This window comes from Neovison vison, chromosome 4 (assembly GCF_020171115.1).
Source record: "Neovison vison isolate M4711 chromosome 4, ASM_NN_V1, whole genome shotgun sequence".
Taxonomy (NCBI): domain Eukaryota; kingdom Metazoa; phylum Chordata; class Mammalia; order Carnivora; family Mustelidae; genus Neogale; species Neogale vison.
The window spans coordinates 21,539,375-21,554,633 of NC_058094.1; the positions used below are offsets into that span (position 1 = coordinate 21,539,375).

Consider the following 15,259-nt stretch of genomic DNA (forward strand, 5'->3'; position numbering starts at 1 on the left):
CTAACTAGAAGTTGTCTTCTCATAAACTTATAGCTTCTCTTTTTCTCCCTCAAGCAGGGTTAAATGACTCCTCTGTTCCCCACCCACCCCCAGCCCTGTCGTGAGGGCTAGAATGCTTTCAACCAAATTTGGTGCTTTTTAGCAAGATCCGCTAGTTTGTTACTGATTCAGAGCATCATTTTCTCTCTCTCTTCTTACCATATACCAATTCAGGTATTTAGCTTTATTCTCTTTTTGAAAAAAAAAAAAAAATTGCTCTGGACATACGTGTATTTATTGTAAGCCATTGTAAATCTTTTCTGGGAGCAGGGAGCATGTCAGTGACAGGCCTCCCCAAGACCTCAGAGCGCTGGTTATTGATTACAGAGTAAGTAGGGTGGAGGCTGTTTTTCTGTCTTTCTTGAGGGCACTGGGAAGACCTACATCCTCTCATTGTCTTGAGAGCAGCTGGGAGAAGTTCGCTTCAACTGAGACGCCCAGGAAGGGAGGAACTGGGACTTTGACCTTTCAAGTGAAACTGATAATTTCTGCCTTCCTAGTTCTACGTTAAGCTGAATATTCAAATATGCTTATTTACCCTCTTTTTTTTCAAGCTTTCACTAGGGGCTGTGTCCTCTGTTGCTGGTTCCCCGAGTAGACTTTGAGCTCCTTAACAATGAGTGTTATCATGCCTGTTTATCGGTTGTTCTCCACAAAGTAGGCAAGAATGTGATCTAAGTTAATGATCAAGACAGTGATCTCTCAGCAGTGGGAGTTACCAACTTTTGATTTTCCTACCAAGAAGCCCTACATGGTTTGCTTTGCGGAGGATCCTAACCTGAGCCCCATTGATTTGTTTGTGGTTAAAGTGTCATCAGCTTCCCCAAAAGTTTTGGAACTTAGTGACGAATCTGTGCTTTCCCAAGAGAAGTTGCTGGGCCAGCGCCTGAGAAACAGCCCCTTTTAAATAGAAGTGATTAAGTCATAGTAGCTGATCCCTGAAAATTGTAAGGTGTGGATATGTATTTTTCATGTAAACATTATCTCAAAGAAAAGGGTAAATTTAGAAAAATGTCAAGTATTGGGACGCCTGGGTGGCTCAGTTGGTTAAGCAGCTGCCTTCGGCTCAGGTCATGATCCAGAATCCTGGAATCAAGTCCCATATCGGGCTCTTTGCTCAGCCGGGAGCCTGCTTCTCCCTCTGCCTCTGCTGCCACTCTGCCTGCCTGTGCTCTCTCTCTCTCTGACAAATAAATAAATAAATATAATCTCTTAAAAAAAAAAATCTTTAAAAAAAAAAAGAAAAGAAAAATGTCAAGTATAACTTAATGTGTTTGAGCTCTGAACTAAGGGCTAGATCCTGAGGCCCCTGAAATACAGAACATTCTACCCCAGCAACTGGGGCGCAAGTGTATTTACCCACAAAAGTGGCTTCTTGTCCTAGTTTATGTGGATTAAGCACATCTGTGTATCATCACGTCTGCTCTTTTTTTCTGCCTCAAATCCCAAGTGGAATTAATAATAACTTATTATGGCCGCTTTCAACAAGACAGAACAGATCTCTGCTTAAAGCTTAGGAGGCTCCTTTGTAACAGTTCCTGGCTCAGGTAGCCCTTTTACTTCTCAAAAGTACGTCCTATAAATGTTACGAAATTGGCCGCAGAGTCCTCCATGGTTTCCTCGGCAAAATGCTGATGAAGCAGTTGTGGAAGAAGGAAGAAAGATGCGTCCTGGAGGAGGAGCCAGAAGTCAGTTTCTTGTCTGTTCCCCAATGTAAGTTTCACTTTCCCCAAAGGGGTTGGTGGAAACTCCCTCAGGGCAGTGCCAGCTAGCGTGAGGGCTGGTGGTGAGGTCCACAAGGGAGCACGAGAGGTTCATACTCATGAAGCCATGGGCCTCCCACTGTCCCCCGGGTCAGTGCCTGTTGTTTGCGGAAGCTAGCCGCAAGCCCATTCCTGGTCCTCATGCCAAAGCCCCACTGTTGAAGCTTTGGTCTGCTTTCTTATGATCCCTGTCTACATGTTGGCTTGTGGGTTGTTTGTCTCCCTGGTTGTGTCTCAGCAGGCCTTGGCCTGTCTGTATCTTCCTTCTGTGTGACTGGCTTCAGGAACAGGCCCCGAAGGGGGCCAGGATTAAGCACCGCGCAGCACTTACCTAGGGCTTTCCTGTGTGTGCTAAATGCTTTGCATTCCCTTTTATTGGTTCTCACTCAGAACATTGATGTAAAGTGAAAAAATCATTACTCAGGCTTTAACGCCAAAGGGGAAACTGAGATAGGCACAAACCAGTCCTGGTTAAAATGGGCGCCCTCAAAACCCCAGTCCTACTTGCTTACATTCAGTTCATTTCCTCGAATAGAACACAACGTAGGAATCTTAGACATCGACACTTGTCCAATACTTCGTACCTAGACTCTCATGGTAAAGGTCAGTATCTCAAAGGGGAGAGCGGAGGTCTCCCAGGTCCGCTAAACTCAGCGCCCTCTGTCCAAACGGCCTCTGAGGGGACTCTCCAGAGGGCAGCATGGCTACAGCTCCAGGGCCTCTAAGTGCTAAAATGGAGCCTCACAGAGAGAAAGCCGGATGGCCTGACTGGGGAAGGGACTGGGAGCTCTGATGTCAGTTCCTGGCCGTGCCAACGTGCCGACTGTATGCCCTTCGTCCCTTAACCTGTTCAAGCCTCAGTTTCTTCATCAGTAAAGTGGGGATGGTCAGTGAGCTCCTATCTCTTATCGTCCTGCACATAGGTCTGGTCCATAGAAGGGCACAGTGAGTTATGGCAATAGTATTTCTGTTGTTATTTAAAAAAAAAAAAAAAATCAATAATTAGGGTGCCTGGGTGGCTCAGGGGGTTGGGGCCTCTGCCTTTGGCTCAAGTCATGATCCCAGGGTCCTAGAATCAAGCCCCACATTGGGCCCTCTGCTCAGCAAGGAGCCTGCTTCCCCCACTCTCTGCCTGCCTCTCTGCCTACTTGTGATCTCTGTCTGTCCAAAAAAGTCAATAATTGTACCTTGAATTTGGGAACTAGATTTGAAAACAAACAGTATCAGTAATAAACATTGCCTGTCTTGTAGTGGATGCGTTCTTAGTAGGTATTCCAGCCATGGTGTGAGTTTTTCCAGTTGGAAAGTCAAGGGGTGGTTCTCTGTCTTAAAACCTTTCATGGATGTCTAAGAAGAGGCTCTGTTCACAGTTTAGCTGTAGTAGGGCCAAGCTGTTATCTGATGAATTCTTACTTCTTCACATTCATCACGTGGGAAAAAGAAATACCAAATCCACAGCTCCATAGAGTGGCAAGAGAAGTGTTAAAAGTAACTGAGCCCTGGGTTCCCATATGGTCTTTGGGACATTATGCTCCCTATACCCATTTCCTTTCCTGTAGCTAAAGTTAGAATTGGGGAAAGATCAACAGCTTAAAAACCACCACAACTTCCTGATCTCCCTTATACCCATTATACAGAAAGGAGCATTTCTGAGAAACTGGAACTGAACTGATAAAGGAGCAGTCATTGAGGAGCAGAGAGTGGGGTGGGGGAAGGGGCGTGAAGTCATACACGGGAGCTCGGTGAGGTTTGCTGGGGTGCTGGAAACCAGGGCAGGGGTCACAGCAGGATTAGGAGGTGTAAAGAAGCAGGTGAGCATCATAGGTGATGGGGCTGTCCTGCTGCAGCGACGACCCATCACCGGCCCAAGATCTGGCGGTTATTTCCTATGCAAAACAGAAACCGAGTCCACACGGTAATGCACATGTAATAAATGTCAGTGTTGAAAGTGACTCATCATTTCACCTCAGATACTCCTGTGCCTTGTGCCCTGTGCGCCCATGTGTGGGATACACACTGCCCGTGTGTGCACATACACACATACATACTTGATTTTGCCAAAATACCACCATTGCTTCTTAACGTGCTTTTTTCGTCTCACAGTCCACTAGAAGCACTTTTCCATTCCAGCAAATACTCCTCTGCAAACGTAATTTTTTTGTATGTAGCCAGGGTAGTGTTCCTTGACATAGATGGACTGTAATTTACTTATCGAAGGACCTATTGTTGGTCATTTGGTTGTTTGCCAAATGCCTCGTCCTAATCAGTGCTGTGATTATAATAAACCTGGGATTTTTTTTTTACACACCTCCTTAGGTATTTCTGTAGGAATCGCCAAGTTGCACCCCCACAAAAGTGAACTTCCCAGTTCACTTTCTTACCAGGAGCTTCTAAGGGTCTATTTATTATCACTTCTCGGCCTTTTGGCTAAGATCAAGTGAAGGGTCTATTTATTCTCACCCTTGTGGGTATCAAGTAATTATCTTTAAGGAAAGAAAAAAATTCTTGCCAACCTGTTGGACTAAAAAAGGGAAACTTGTTTTCATTTGTGTGTTTGTGAATACTGGTCAGCTTGCAAATCTTTTCATATTATTCACCATATGCATTTTTTTCTTTGGTGAGGGGCCTGCTGGTGCCCGTTGCCTAATTGTCTATTATGATGGCTCCTTTTTTCTCTTCTACGAATTCTCTGCATATTTGATCTATTATCTCATTGTTGGTCATAAATCCAGGTAGAATTTTCTCAGGACAAGAAGATGATCTTCCAGGAAAGGGAGGATCCTGGGGACGGTAGGACCCTCTGTAAGCAGGAGAAAAAGAAAACCCACGTAGAGCACATTCCTTGTTTCTTCACAAATCGGAAGCTGTACTTTGGAGACGGCTTGGGGATCGGTTGCTTTATAGAAAGGGGATAGGATTCTACAAGGATGAGGTATACGTACTCAGCGGAGGTACTCGAGACCAAACAGTCAGTGACTACTTTATTATTAGACCATTAAGAGCAGCTAGTGATTCTCTACCTCTGCCTTTTAATAAAGACAGAGTCATTGAAAGCTGTCTCTGCAGAACAGTTACTGTATAGTGTCGAGATACTCATCATTTAAATCTGGATGGTTTAGGGCAGAATATCATGTTTACATTAAAGATTTCATAAAACCACTTTTAAAATTTGCCTAAATAAATGTTTCCTTAAATATTCTGCAAAGGAAAGTCAGTTAAGCTTTTGGTTAAATGGCTTAAAGCTTCCACATGAGTATTTTCCACAAATACACATTTAAGAGAGCCACTAGAAAATTAGATTTGCACTATCTTGTTCTAGCGTAAATGTGTATATCAGTTAGTTTGGGAAAGATCTGTGTCATCACTGGAGAGTCTGTGAGCCAGTGGCCTCATGTTCCTGTGATCCACGGGCCTGGGGAAACTGCATATTTTCCCCCATGATCACTTGATTAGCGTGTGCCTTGCTAGGAGTTAGACCCCTGGGCTGTCTAGCTTTATCTTCTGTAATTCTTGCTATATGAGATTGTTCAGCAGAACTTGGTGGATTTTTGAGATTAGAAGTTTTCTTTTTAAAAAATAAAAAAGATATATTTATTTGAAATAGAGAGTATAAGCCAGGGGAAGGGCAGATGGAGAGGGAGAAGGCGATCTCAAGCAGACCCCACGTGGAGTGTGGACCCCGATGCAGGGCTCGATCTCAAGACCCTGAGATCATGACCTGAGCCAAAATCAAGAGTTGGATGCTTAATCGACTGAGCCACCAGGCACCTGAGATTAGAAGTTTTCTTACCATGTACTCTTATTAGCTGCTGTGCTGGGCTCTGGGATAGCAAAGGAATGGACTGGATCTGCCTCTGTCCTGAGCCGTTATAGCCTCCTAGGGAAAGATCCAGAAGAGCTGTGGTGAGTAATGTCTCAGGCGTACAGGTCAGTATGACTATGGTCTATGGGCGAGGATGCAGAAGAAGGTACGGTTCGTTGGGGGTAAAGTACTAGCCGTAAACCGTGAGCTGAGTTTAAGGGGATGGGGAATTGAGATTTAACCCATCAGTGTGCCCTCTCTGTTAAAATTAATGAGTTTGGACATTAATGAAGTCGTTAGCTTTGGAGACAGACCTAAATACGTGAACAGTTAGGTCTGGCCCCTTGAACAGTTTATCTTTTCTGTGAGCCTCAATGGTGCCATCTGGAAATAGGAGGAGACTATGTACGGAATGTGTAGAAATCGGATGGTGGGCCTAGCCCTGTGCCTGGCAGAGGAAAAGGCAAGCAGAAGTGGGGGAGAGGGACAGTGGCAGCATCGGCAACACGGACTAACCCAGCAGGAGAGGGACGCGCGCCACTCGCCCATCCTGTTTCTCACCGTGTCCTGCACTGGATGGTTGTGGGGTCTACCCTGTGGTTTCATGACAAAATGACCGGGGGTTTGAAGGGAGGGGACAGTGAGTTTTGTGTTTGGAGCTTTCTCAAGGACGTGCTGTGGAATAACAGAGGATTTAGTCCGAGGGTGTGAAATGTGTCAGAACAGAGCCCTTCTGTGCCAGCCCTCTCAGGAGGCCTGTGTGGGGTTTGCTGGACAAGGTTCATTGACGACCGGCCCTTCCTGCACGGTGTGTGGCGAAGGCCTGCACTCGCTGCTGTTTTTCCAGCGGCCCCTTCTGCGTCCGCCCCCCTTCCTGGTCCCATTGCCACAGCCCTAGATCCAGTCTCCCTGGAGTTTGCCCAGACCACCCGTCTTTAGGATGACAAGCCTGTGGCCCAGGGATTTCTGCCCTCCGCAGATGATAGTAAGTAACCAAGTTGCAGCTTTCAGATTTTGCAAGTCAGAGACTCTGAGGAACCCCTCCGCCTCTAAAACTGTCCAGTGGCTTTGCGTGGCTTTTGTAACAAAATGCCCAGAATCTTACCATGGCATTCCATAGGCTACCTGTGTTCATCAGGCGGCCACCCTGCCTGCACCCCACCCCACCCCCATACCAGAGGCAGGGCCTCAGTTGGGGGTTCTCTTGCAAAGTGGTTAAGATTGAGATAGTATTATGGTTTGGTATTGTTTTTTTAGATTTTTTCATTTATTTCTTTTGAGAGAGCGCACATGCAGGGGAGAGGGGCAGAGGGGGGAGAGAGAGAGAATCTCAAGCAGACTCCATGTTGAGCACAGCGCCCCACGTGGGGCTCGATCTCCCGACCCTGAGACGCAGACCTGAGACAAAACCTAGAATCAAGACACTCAACCAGTGGAGGCACCCAGGTGCCCCCTGAGATCATATTCTTTATGGAAACCAGGAAAGACATGAGGGAAGCAGGACAGGGCAAGACAAGAAGGGAGGCAAAGGTGTGGGTTCAGCTGTAGTCTGACTGTAGCCTGGGGAGCTCGACAGCCTCCCCTCTGTGGGGGAGGTAAACACCCAGGCCTTTCCCCTAGAGGTGACAAGGCCAGCTACCAGGACAGCTCTCTGAAGTCCTTAAGAGCCAACACGCATGTCATAGGGAAGATTGTACTTAGTCAAGCAGAGGGGATCTGGGTAGGATGCCTGCAGCTTCCATTCTACTCACCCTTCAGACTCCTACTGATCCGTCAGGACCCCACCTGTTTGAAGTTTTCCCTGGCCTGGAAATCCTTATTCTGAATTAAGGATGTTTTTTGTCTCTTGCCTTTGCTTATCAAGCTTTAACCAGATGCCACCATGGATGGGCTTAATGTCCCGCTCCCTGCTAGGTTAATGAATTTCTCGAGGGCATCGCATGTTTTACTTCATCTTTAAGTAGACACTCTCCAGACCCCAGGACTGCTCCTGTGTAGCTGTTTAGTAAAGGTCTTTTGAATTTAAACGAGCTAGAACATTCTTCCAGGCTGCCTAATGTTTTGGCTCCAAGGGACTCTTCCTCCAAGCTTGTCCGGTTTGGGGGTCTGTGAGTTTTTTCCCCAGTAATGCTAGCTGAGCTCCTGCTCTTTTCTCTGCACAGTTCCAGAGCCGTTGAGATTCTGCCTCCCTGTCTAGGTTCTCTTTCTGGGCCAGCATTTTCTCCCACCTGCGCCCCTGCGCACGTCGCCCCACTTCCTCACCAGTGAGCCCAGGCCAGCAGCTTGCTGTCGTCTCCTGGCTGCATGGGCTGGGCCCCAAGGGAGATGAGTTGAAACAAGCATCACTTCTTGGATGACGCTCTGGCTGCCACTTAGAGTCTGGCAGTGGGTGAATCTTGGCTTGTGTCATTGAATGTCATGGCTTATTGGTGTAGCTGTGAAAATCATCTGGAGGACAGTTGAGGCCTCCTTGGCGTACCCCTTTGGCAGTCACCATTTCTGGCAATTGAAAAGGGTTACCACTTTGTAGTTTGGTCCAGAACTAGATTCTGAAAGATGCGGTCCATGGTCAAATGGAAACATTTGTTCACTCATTCACTTACTCAGTCTTTTTATTCCTTGGCTTTTATTGTGTGCTGGGTCGGGAGGGTGGGGGGAGGAATAAAATGTGGTCTCTGCATTCAGGGAATTTCTAATAATCCAAGGAAGGCCACGGTATGGAGACAGATGGGTACACAGTTTGCAATAATCAAAGGAATAATAGGATATGCGCCACAAGAAAAGAAACATACAAAGCATTGGTTAAGAGTTTAATCTCTGAAGCTGGAGGGCCGGAGGTCAAATCCCAGCCCTGTTATTTATTAGCTGTGGGACTTTGGGCAAGTCATTTTTCTAGGCTTCACTTTATTCATCTGTCAAATGGCAAAAAAACAGTAGTCTCCACCTCACAGGGTTTGTGAGAATTAAATAAGATTATCTGTGTAAAGTATTTAGCTTGGCACAATTGATAAATGTTGGCTATTATTAAGAATGTTACTGATGGGCCCACTCTCACAGAGGGGAGGGGTCGACAGAAGAGATGGCGTTTGATTGAAGGCTTGAATTTGCACAGGTAGGAGAGGCTGCCTAGGAGAAGAAATAGCAGGGGGGCCAGTGAGGGGGTAATGTATTAGGGAATTAGCAAATGGTGTGGACTATCTGGGAGGTACTGATGAATGTTTGATGGGTTTTGGTGGGTGCTAAGGCTGCAGAGGTAGGCTGGGGTCTGGTACCCTCTAGACGATGAATACTCAATAAGTATTGCCTCAGTTTCTTTGATCTGTATACCTTGAATAACTTTGTTGTGTTGTTCATGTATTAACATTCATTTATGTTAAAGAATGCTAGTGGGCACTGGATCCAAAATCATCTCATTACAAAATGAAAATAATGATGAGCGTATCTCCTTTATGAGGTGGGGGTCTTTAGAGATAGGTGGGCTTCGTCATCCGGGCCACCCTGTACACCGGCCCTAAATCCCATCAGGCCAGGAAGTTCTCAAAATGGGACTCATAGGACAACAAAACTAAATTTTAAATTCTTCTAATTTTTTTTTTAAGATTTATTTATTTGACAGACAGAGATCACAAGTAGGCAGAGAGGCAGGCAGAGAGAGAGAGAGGAGTAAGCAGGCTCCCTGCCGAGCAGAGAGCCTGATGCGGGACTCGATCCCAGGACCCTGAGATCATGACCTGAGCTGAAGGCAGTGGCTTTACCCACTGAGCCATCCAGGAGCCCCTAATTTTTTTTTTAAAGAATTTATTTATCCATCTGACACAGAGAGAAATCACAAGTTGGCCAAGAGGCAGGCAGAGAGAGAGGGGGAAGCAGGCTCCCCGCTGAGCAGAGAGCCCGATGTGGGACTCGATCCCAGGACCCTGAGATCGTGACCTGGGCAAAAAGGCAGAGGCTTAACCCACTGAGCCACCCAGGTGCCCCGAAATTTTGTCTAATGAGTTAAATTTAAGTAGTCCCGTGGGGCTAAGGGCTATCACAGTGTAGAGCACCCCAATGTAGAAATTATTTAGGGTAGCCCTAGAGGGAATGTGCAAAGGTAAAGCATTGGTTTGGGATTGGTGTGGGATAAGGAGAGGTTTTCTACAGAGGCTTCTGCTGCTGTGATTCCAAAAGGGAAGGACCATAAAACAAGCTTGCTTTTTTTTTTTTTTTTTTTTTGGATTCGTATTACTTTGGAGAATAGTCAGGCCCTCTATGACTATGGTACACCCCGCTCAGTAGAGCGCCTTGAGGAGGACCAGGCTGATTAGGGACCCGCAAGAGCAGTTGTCATAATCCGGCTGTGTTAATAAACTGCAGACCACAAGCCGCTGTGTTCTCTCCCCCATCCCTCCCCCACCTCCCTCGCTCTCTCCTCTGCCTCTCAGTCCAGTGCTCACTCTGCTACATCGCGCACCAGTTATTTTTCAACCCAGCCTCAGCCTCTAAACAAATGGGGAAAATGCTCTGAAACGCGTTGCGTACCGGAGGAAACCTCACAGCCTTTATTGTGCGAGAATGGCTAATGAGGAAACCGTTTGACAAGAGCGTGCTTTGTGTCCTGGCTTCTGGCCCCCAGCCAGTTGATTTGCTTGCCGGGACAGCAGGCAGAGTGGAGCAACGGGGAGTGGGGGCAGCGTGAAGAAACCCAGACTTCATAAATCAGGACGATTCAGCAAGATTCCATTTGAATTGAATCTGGGCCAGGGGCAGGAGCGCCATGGAGTGTCTGCATGGAAGCTGACACTTTAATGATTTGATTAGTTTAGGAAGAATATTTTTATGGGTTGTGTCGTCAATTACATTAAGTACTGAGTGAAGTTGTTACATTATGATGAACCTCCGTTACCTACCTCGGCTGTGTTCAAGTCCTCTACGCAGTGATTTCAGCCCAAGACCCTAAGGGTAATCTCGTGCAATCCTCTTAAAGAAAGCACTGTTTAATGACTAAAGCTGTTAATCATATTAAATACACACGGCCGCTCTGGGAAAAAAAAATGCCAAATAAGCATAAAGTTAAGAAAGGTTTTTGAATTAGCTAAATGGGTTTTTGGGGGGGGTGCGTGTTGTGTTGGGGGAAGGGGATGGGTGAGGAGTTGAAGACAATAAGAATAGCACCAGTGATGACCCTGCTTGTTGACCTCCCCCAGGGTAGGCACTGGGTTGAGTGAGTGTATGGGAACGCTTTGGGCCATACAGTAGAGACTGTCCAATTCCAAGCCATTTAAAAATAAGAAATTATTATGTCACCTAAAAAGAATTGAGAATGATAGACAGTTTTAAAGTGGCACAGCTTCTTATGTTCCCTGTGAAAATCGGCAGTCCTGAAAGTCAGGGTTCCAAGCTGGCATCTCTATGCTTCTCTTGGTTTTCTCTGAGTGGGTCTTGGGTGGTGACGTTTAGGTTGTGAAGTAAAAGTAGCAGCTGCCCCCATCCTTCTTGCCCAATGCGGATTTCATTGACCAGCGAGGTGTCTGGGATGTGAGGATCCCATGTCGAGGTCCGGTGATGTGTCTGGGACCTGGGGATTTGGAGATTCTAGATTTATTACCCTCCTCCCCGTCGCCGGAGGCACTGAGGAAGACTAGGCTCCAGCCCTCACCTCACCAGAGGCCAGGCAGGGAAATTTCCAGTCTCAAGAGTTTTTTGTTTAAGGAGAACATGGATATGGAGATAACCCCCTTGCCTCCACCACCTACCTGTTTGGTTTTCTTTGCACAAGTCTCAGTGGGATTAGGTTGCCAAGTCAGACCACCATTCGACTTGAGTAAATATGGCGCCCGGTTTTCCAAACAAAGTTGTGTGGGGTGTTGGGCTGAATTTAAGAAGGAACCACTCTTTCCTTAGCCCTTCTGTTGACCAAGGCAAGATTTTAGAAAAGCATCTTCATTCATTCCCCTCTTCCTGGTGTTCTCTAAAAACCGGAAGCAGGGAGCTTAGAACATAGCATTGAGCTGTAGAGAGTGGGTTTCCCTAAATACCATACCTGCCTGTAAGGCTCACCTAGTGAGCTCAACCCAGTGTTTTGACACTCCAGGCTCTCTTTGTGCCACATTTCTGTGTTGAGACTAGTTCAAAGGTCCAAAAATTAAAAAATAATAAAAATAAGACTGTGAGTTACAGAATTACATATTTGCATTAGGAAATAGTTGGGAAAGTAATTTGGATGGCACAGGATTGGTTGACGAAACAGGATATTGGGCAAAAAACAGATCTGGGTTTGAGCAGCTGAGTAGAAATGGGCAGCCTGTCCGTTGCCGTGACCCTGTTGGTCCCCTGCCCACTTGAGAGCCTGCTTCCATAATCATCTTGTCACTTCACTGTCACCACAATCCTGAGAAGTTTCACAGGTCCTCATGTCAGAGGTAAATTGAGGCAGAGAGTTGAGCAAGCAGTAGTGGATGGGCAGGCCCAAATGTGTTTTGGTGACGAGTGCTTTCTCTCTGCTGGTGCTCCTCAGGCGGTGTTCTGCTGAGGCCTAGAGACGAGGACAGTGGCATGTGTGCGATCGATTCAGGGACAAGGGCCCGGAGTGGCTTGGAGACTCCCAGCCTCCGCTCTTAATCGGTTTATATCTTGAATTTCAACACACCCACTTCTGAGGAGGAAAGGATTCTGTGCTTTGATACAGAAGCAAAGAAAGGAGCGCGCCCTGGGCTGCCCTCCGCCGAGGGCTTGGAACAGGTGCCTGGTGGTTATGGAGGGCTTCTGGCTTTTCTGGGGTCCCCGCTGGGTGACTCCCTGTGAGGTCACTGCCTTCCAGCTTGCTTTTCTGTAGGAAGCTGAAAGGAAGGGGCCCTTTGAAGAGATCCAGGAGAGCAAGGAGGGCCATCAAGATGATAAGGAAGAGAAATGGAGTGTGACATTCCTCCGAGGGAATTTCCCCAGAGGGTACTGCCTCTACTTCCACACTAAAGCTTAATGGGAAATAGCTATCTGGCTCTGCTGATGTCCTGGGGGCCTCTTCCCGCAGCCTGCTGACTCCCCAGACTCCTCAGTCTCTCCTTCCTAGAGGCCCAGAAGCTTGCCTGCCTCCCTGTTCTCTTACAGAGCCGGCTCTGGCTCCCTTGGTCCTCTTTCTGAAGGCAAGTAACAGGGCTTGTCTGTCACGTAGGAGAGTAAGCTCTGTGCGGAAGCAGATAGATGAGAACAGAACAAGCTCTTCTGGACCCTGTCCCTCGCGTGTGTGTGTGTGTGTGTGTGTGTGTGTGAATAAAAATTTGCAGATGTGTCCCAGACCTAACATGTTGTGAAACATGACGCCGAAGCCATGCCCGCTGGAGAAGGCACAGGATGTTCCAGGTGGGAAGATAACCTTTGTCCAGAGTCTGCATCAGGAAAGGAAGTCCTGCCAGCAGGCCTGGGGCAGAGGCTCTCAGAGCTGGGGCGAGGAGGGGAAGGATCATTGCAGGGTGAAGGGGGCAGCCTCAGGTGGGGCAAGGACCAGGGGTGGCCTCGTGAGCAAGGCCTGGGAGCAGGTCTGGACTTGGTCATTTGAAAACAAAATAAAGCAAGCAAAGGAGTGTGATGTGACAACGCTGAGAATGGGGGGTCGTGGACAGAGTCAAAGACAGAACACATGTGCCCTCTTTCTGTGCCCTGTGCCCGCTCATTTTCTCCTGTCTTCTTTTGTTCATTCAGAGGTGATTATTACTTAAAATGGAAGCCATGGTCCAGGCACATGGGACACAGCTGTAAATGAGACCAAGAAGGACCAGTTCTCATGGGGTTTATGTTCCGGTAGATGGAGATAACCAAATCAGACAATCCCTAGAATGAAGTATCCCAGGTGGTGAAAGCTATGCAGAAAATCAAAATAGGTTTATGGTAATGCTAGGAAGTGACTGATCTGCTAAAACCAGGAGACCTGTCTGAGGGGGACTTAGGAGTAAAACGTGAGTATGGAGTGGCAGTCTTGTGAAGGTTGAAGAAGAACGTATCAGCAAGTGAGAAGAGCCAGTGCAAAGGCCCTGAGGTAAACAAAAAAGTAGTATGTTCAGGGAACAGCAAGAACACCTCCGTGGCTGGAGTTGAGTGAGCACGGGGAGGAGTGTTCATAGTGTTTGTTTTACATCCAGGTGAGTGTCCTTCAGCAAATTTCTCAGCCTCTCTATGCTGCTGTGCCCTTGGGCTTCACAAACTCGAGTTTGGGTGTCCACAGATGTGAATCCAAGTTCTCTTTCACATTATGTTGTTCATTTTGATCATAATCTTAAGAACAGTCATAAAAGCGTTTTCTGGGTCATCTTGATGATCCCAAGTCTGAGCAAAGCTATGGATTTCACAACTGTTGGTGTTTGTCTTTGCAGTTGGCTTGTGCCAAAATGAAGTTTGGGCACGCTTCGTGCAGGAAGATTTTCTCCATAGTTTGAATAGAAAAAAGGGCAGGGCAAGTGAGTGAGCCATCCTAGATACTGAGGTGTGTGCACGCCCCACTCAGGACCCCAGGCCAGGTGGTTGGTACACGCACGCGCCGTGAATGGGGTCCACTTCCCCATCTGAGCTTGTGCCATGTTGGTTGGAAACGGGCTTAGCAGTCAGAGGCTGTAGCTTCCCCCCACCATGCCCACTCCCGGGCTCAGTAATTAGATCAGATACCATTTAAGGCAGCTTTCAGTGCCTCAAAACTAGCCTTGTCTTCGTTTGAACCAAATACCTTTTCAGATTTACTCTAGTGACTGCTCAGTAAAATCAGCAGGAAAGGATTGCTGCCTGGTTTACATTAAGTTGAAGTCTGATTACCTTGAAGACCTGCAAAGAAAACTTTGAAGTTCTTAATAACTTTGTCTTCGATCTGTTTCTGTAGAAGGAAGCTAAAGTGCCCAAAACACAAAACAAAACAAAATAAAATAAAACACCCTTAAATACGGAACCCAGCCAGAGCTCTGTCTTGCTAACTCAATACGGACCCGCGGGTTTTAGCAAAACAACATGATTTCAACGAAAATAATTTAAATTTCTCTGGTTTTTAAAAAATTTGTATTTGTGCAGAAGGAGGAAAGTTTCAGTAAAAATAATGTAAATAAATGCGTTTACTTAATGCATTCTCCATGTGGGTATTTCCTTCTGCAAATGGGGTCCACAGTTCTTACAAACCAGCTGCAGAGCATTTCAGGTCAAAAATCCAAGATCCAGATGGGATGAATGCAAAGCTTTGGGCTTCTGACTTCCTCTCCTTGAGGGGTGCATACAGTTACTGCTGTGATATCCCAATAAAGGAGTGGGTGTGATCAAGGAATGGGATTTTGCAGCGAGAAGCTGTTGTTCACCAGTGTATCTGGAGTCAGGCCCCTGTGGAAACATAATTTTGGAAATCACCATCTTCAGCCTCCCTGCACCTCTTAACTTAGTTTCTTTTTTTTTTTTTTTTTAAGATTTTATTTATTTATTTGTCAGAGAGAGAGGGAGAGAGAGCGAGCACAGGCAGACAGAATGGCAGGCAGAGGCAGAGGTAGAAGCAGGCTCCCTGCCGAGCAAGGAGCCCGACGCGGGATTCGATCCCAGGATGCCGGGATCATGACCCGAGCCAAAGGCAGCCGCTCAACCAACTGAGCCACCCAGGCGTCTTAACATAGTTTCTGAAAGACTGATAAACTTGGTGAAATGATCATCTTTGTAT

At 46.9% G+C, this 15,259-nt stretch overlaps 1 protein-coding gene and 1 non-coding gene across 2 annotated transcripts in view; both read left to right on the forward strand.

Moving 5' to 3' along the window:
* EXT1 (exostosin glycosyltransferase 1) overlaps positions 1–15,259 on the forward strand; it is a 282,585-nt gene that overhangs the window by 153,070 nt on the left and 114,256 nt on the right. The gene's annotated exons all lie outside the window — the stretch shown is intronic.
* Positions 4,210–4,404, forward strand: LOC122905605. The gene has a single exon (XR_006384367.1). It is a non-coding gene; the product is annotated as a U2 spliceosomal RNA (small nuclear RNA).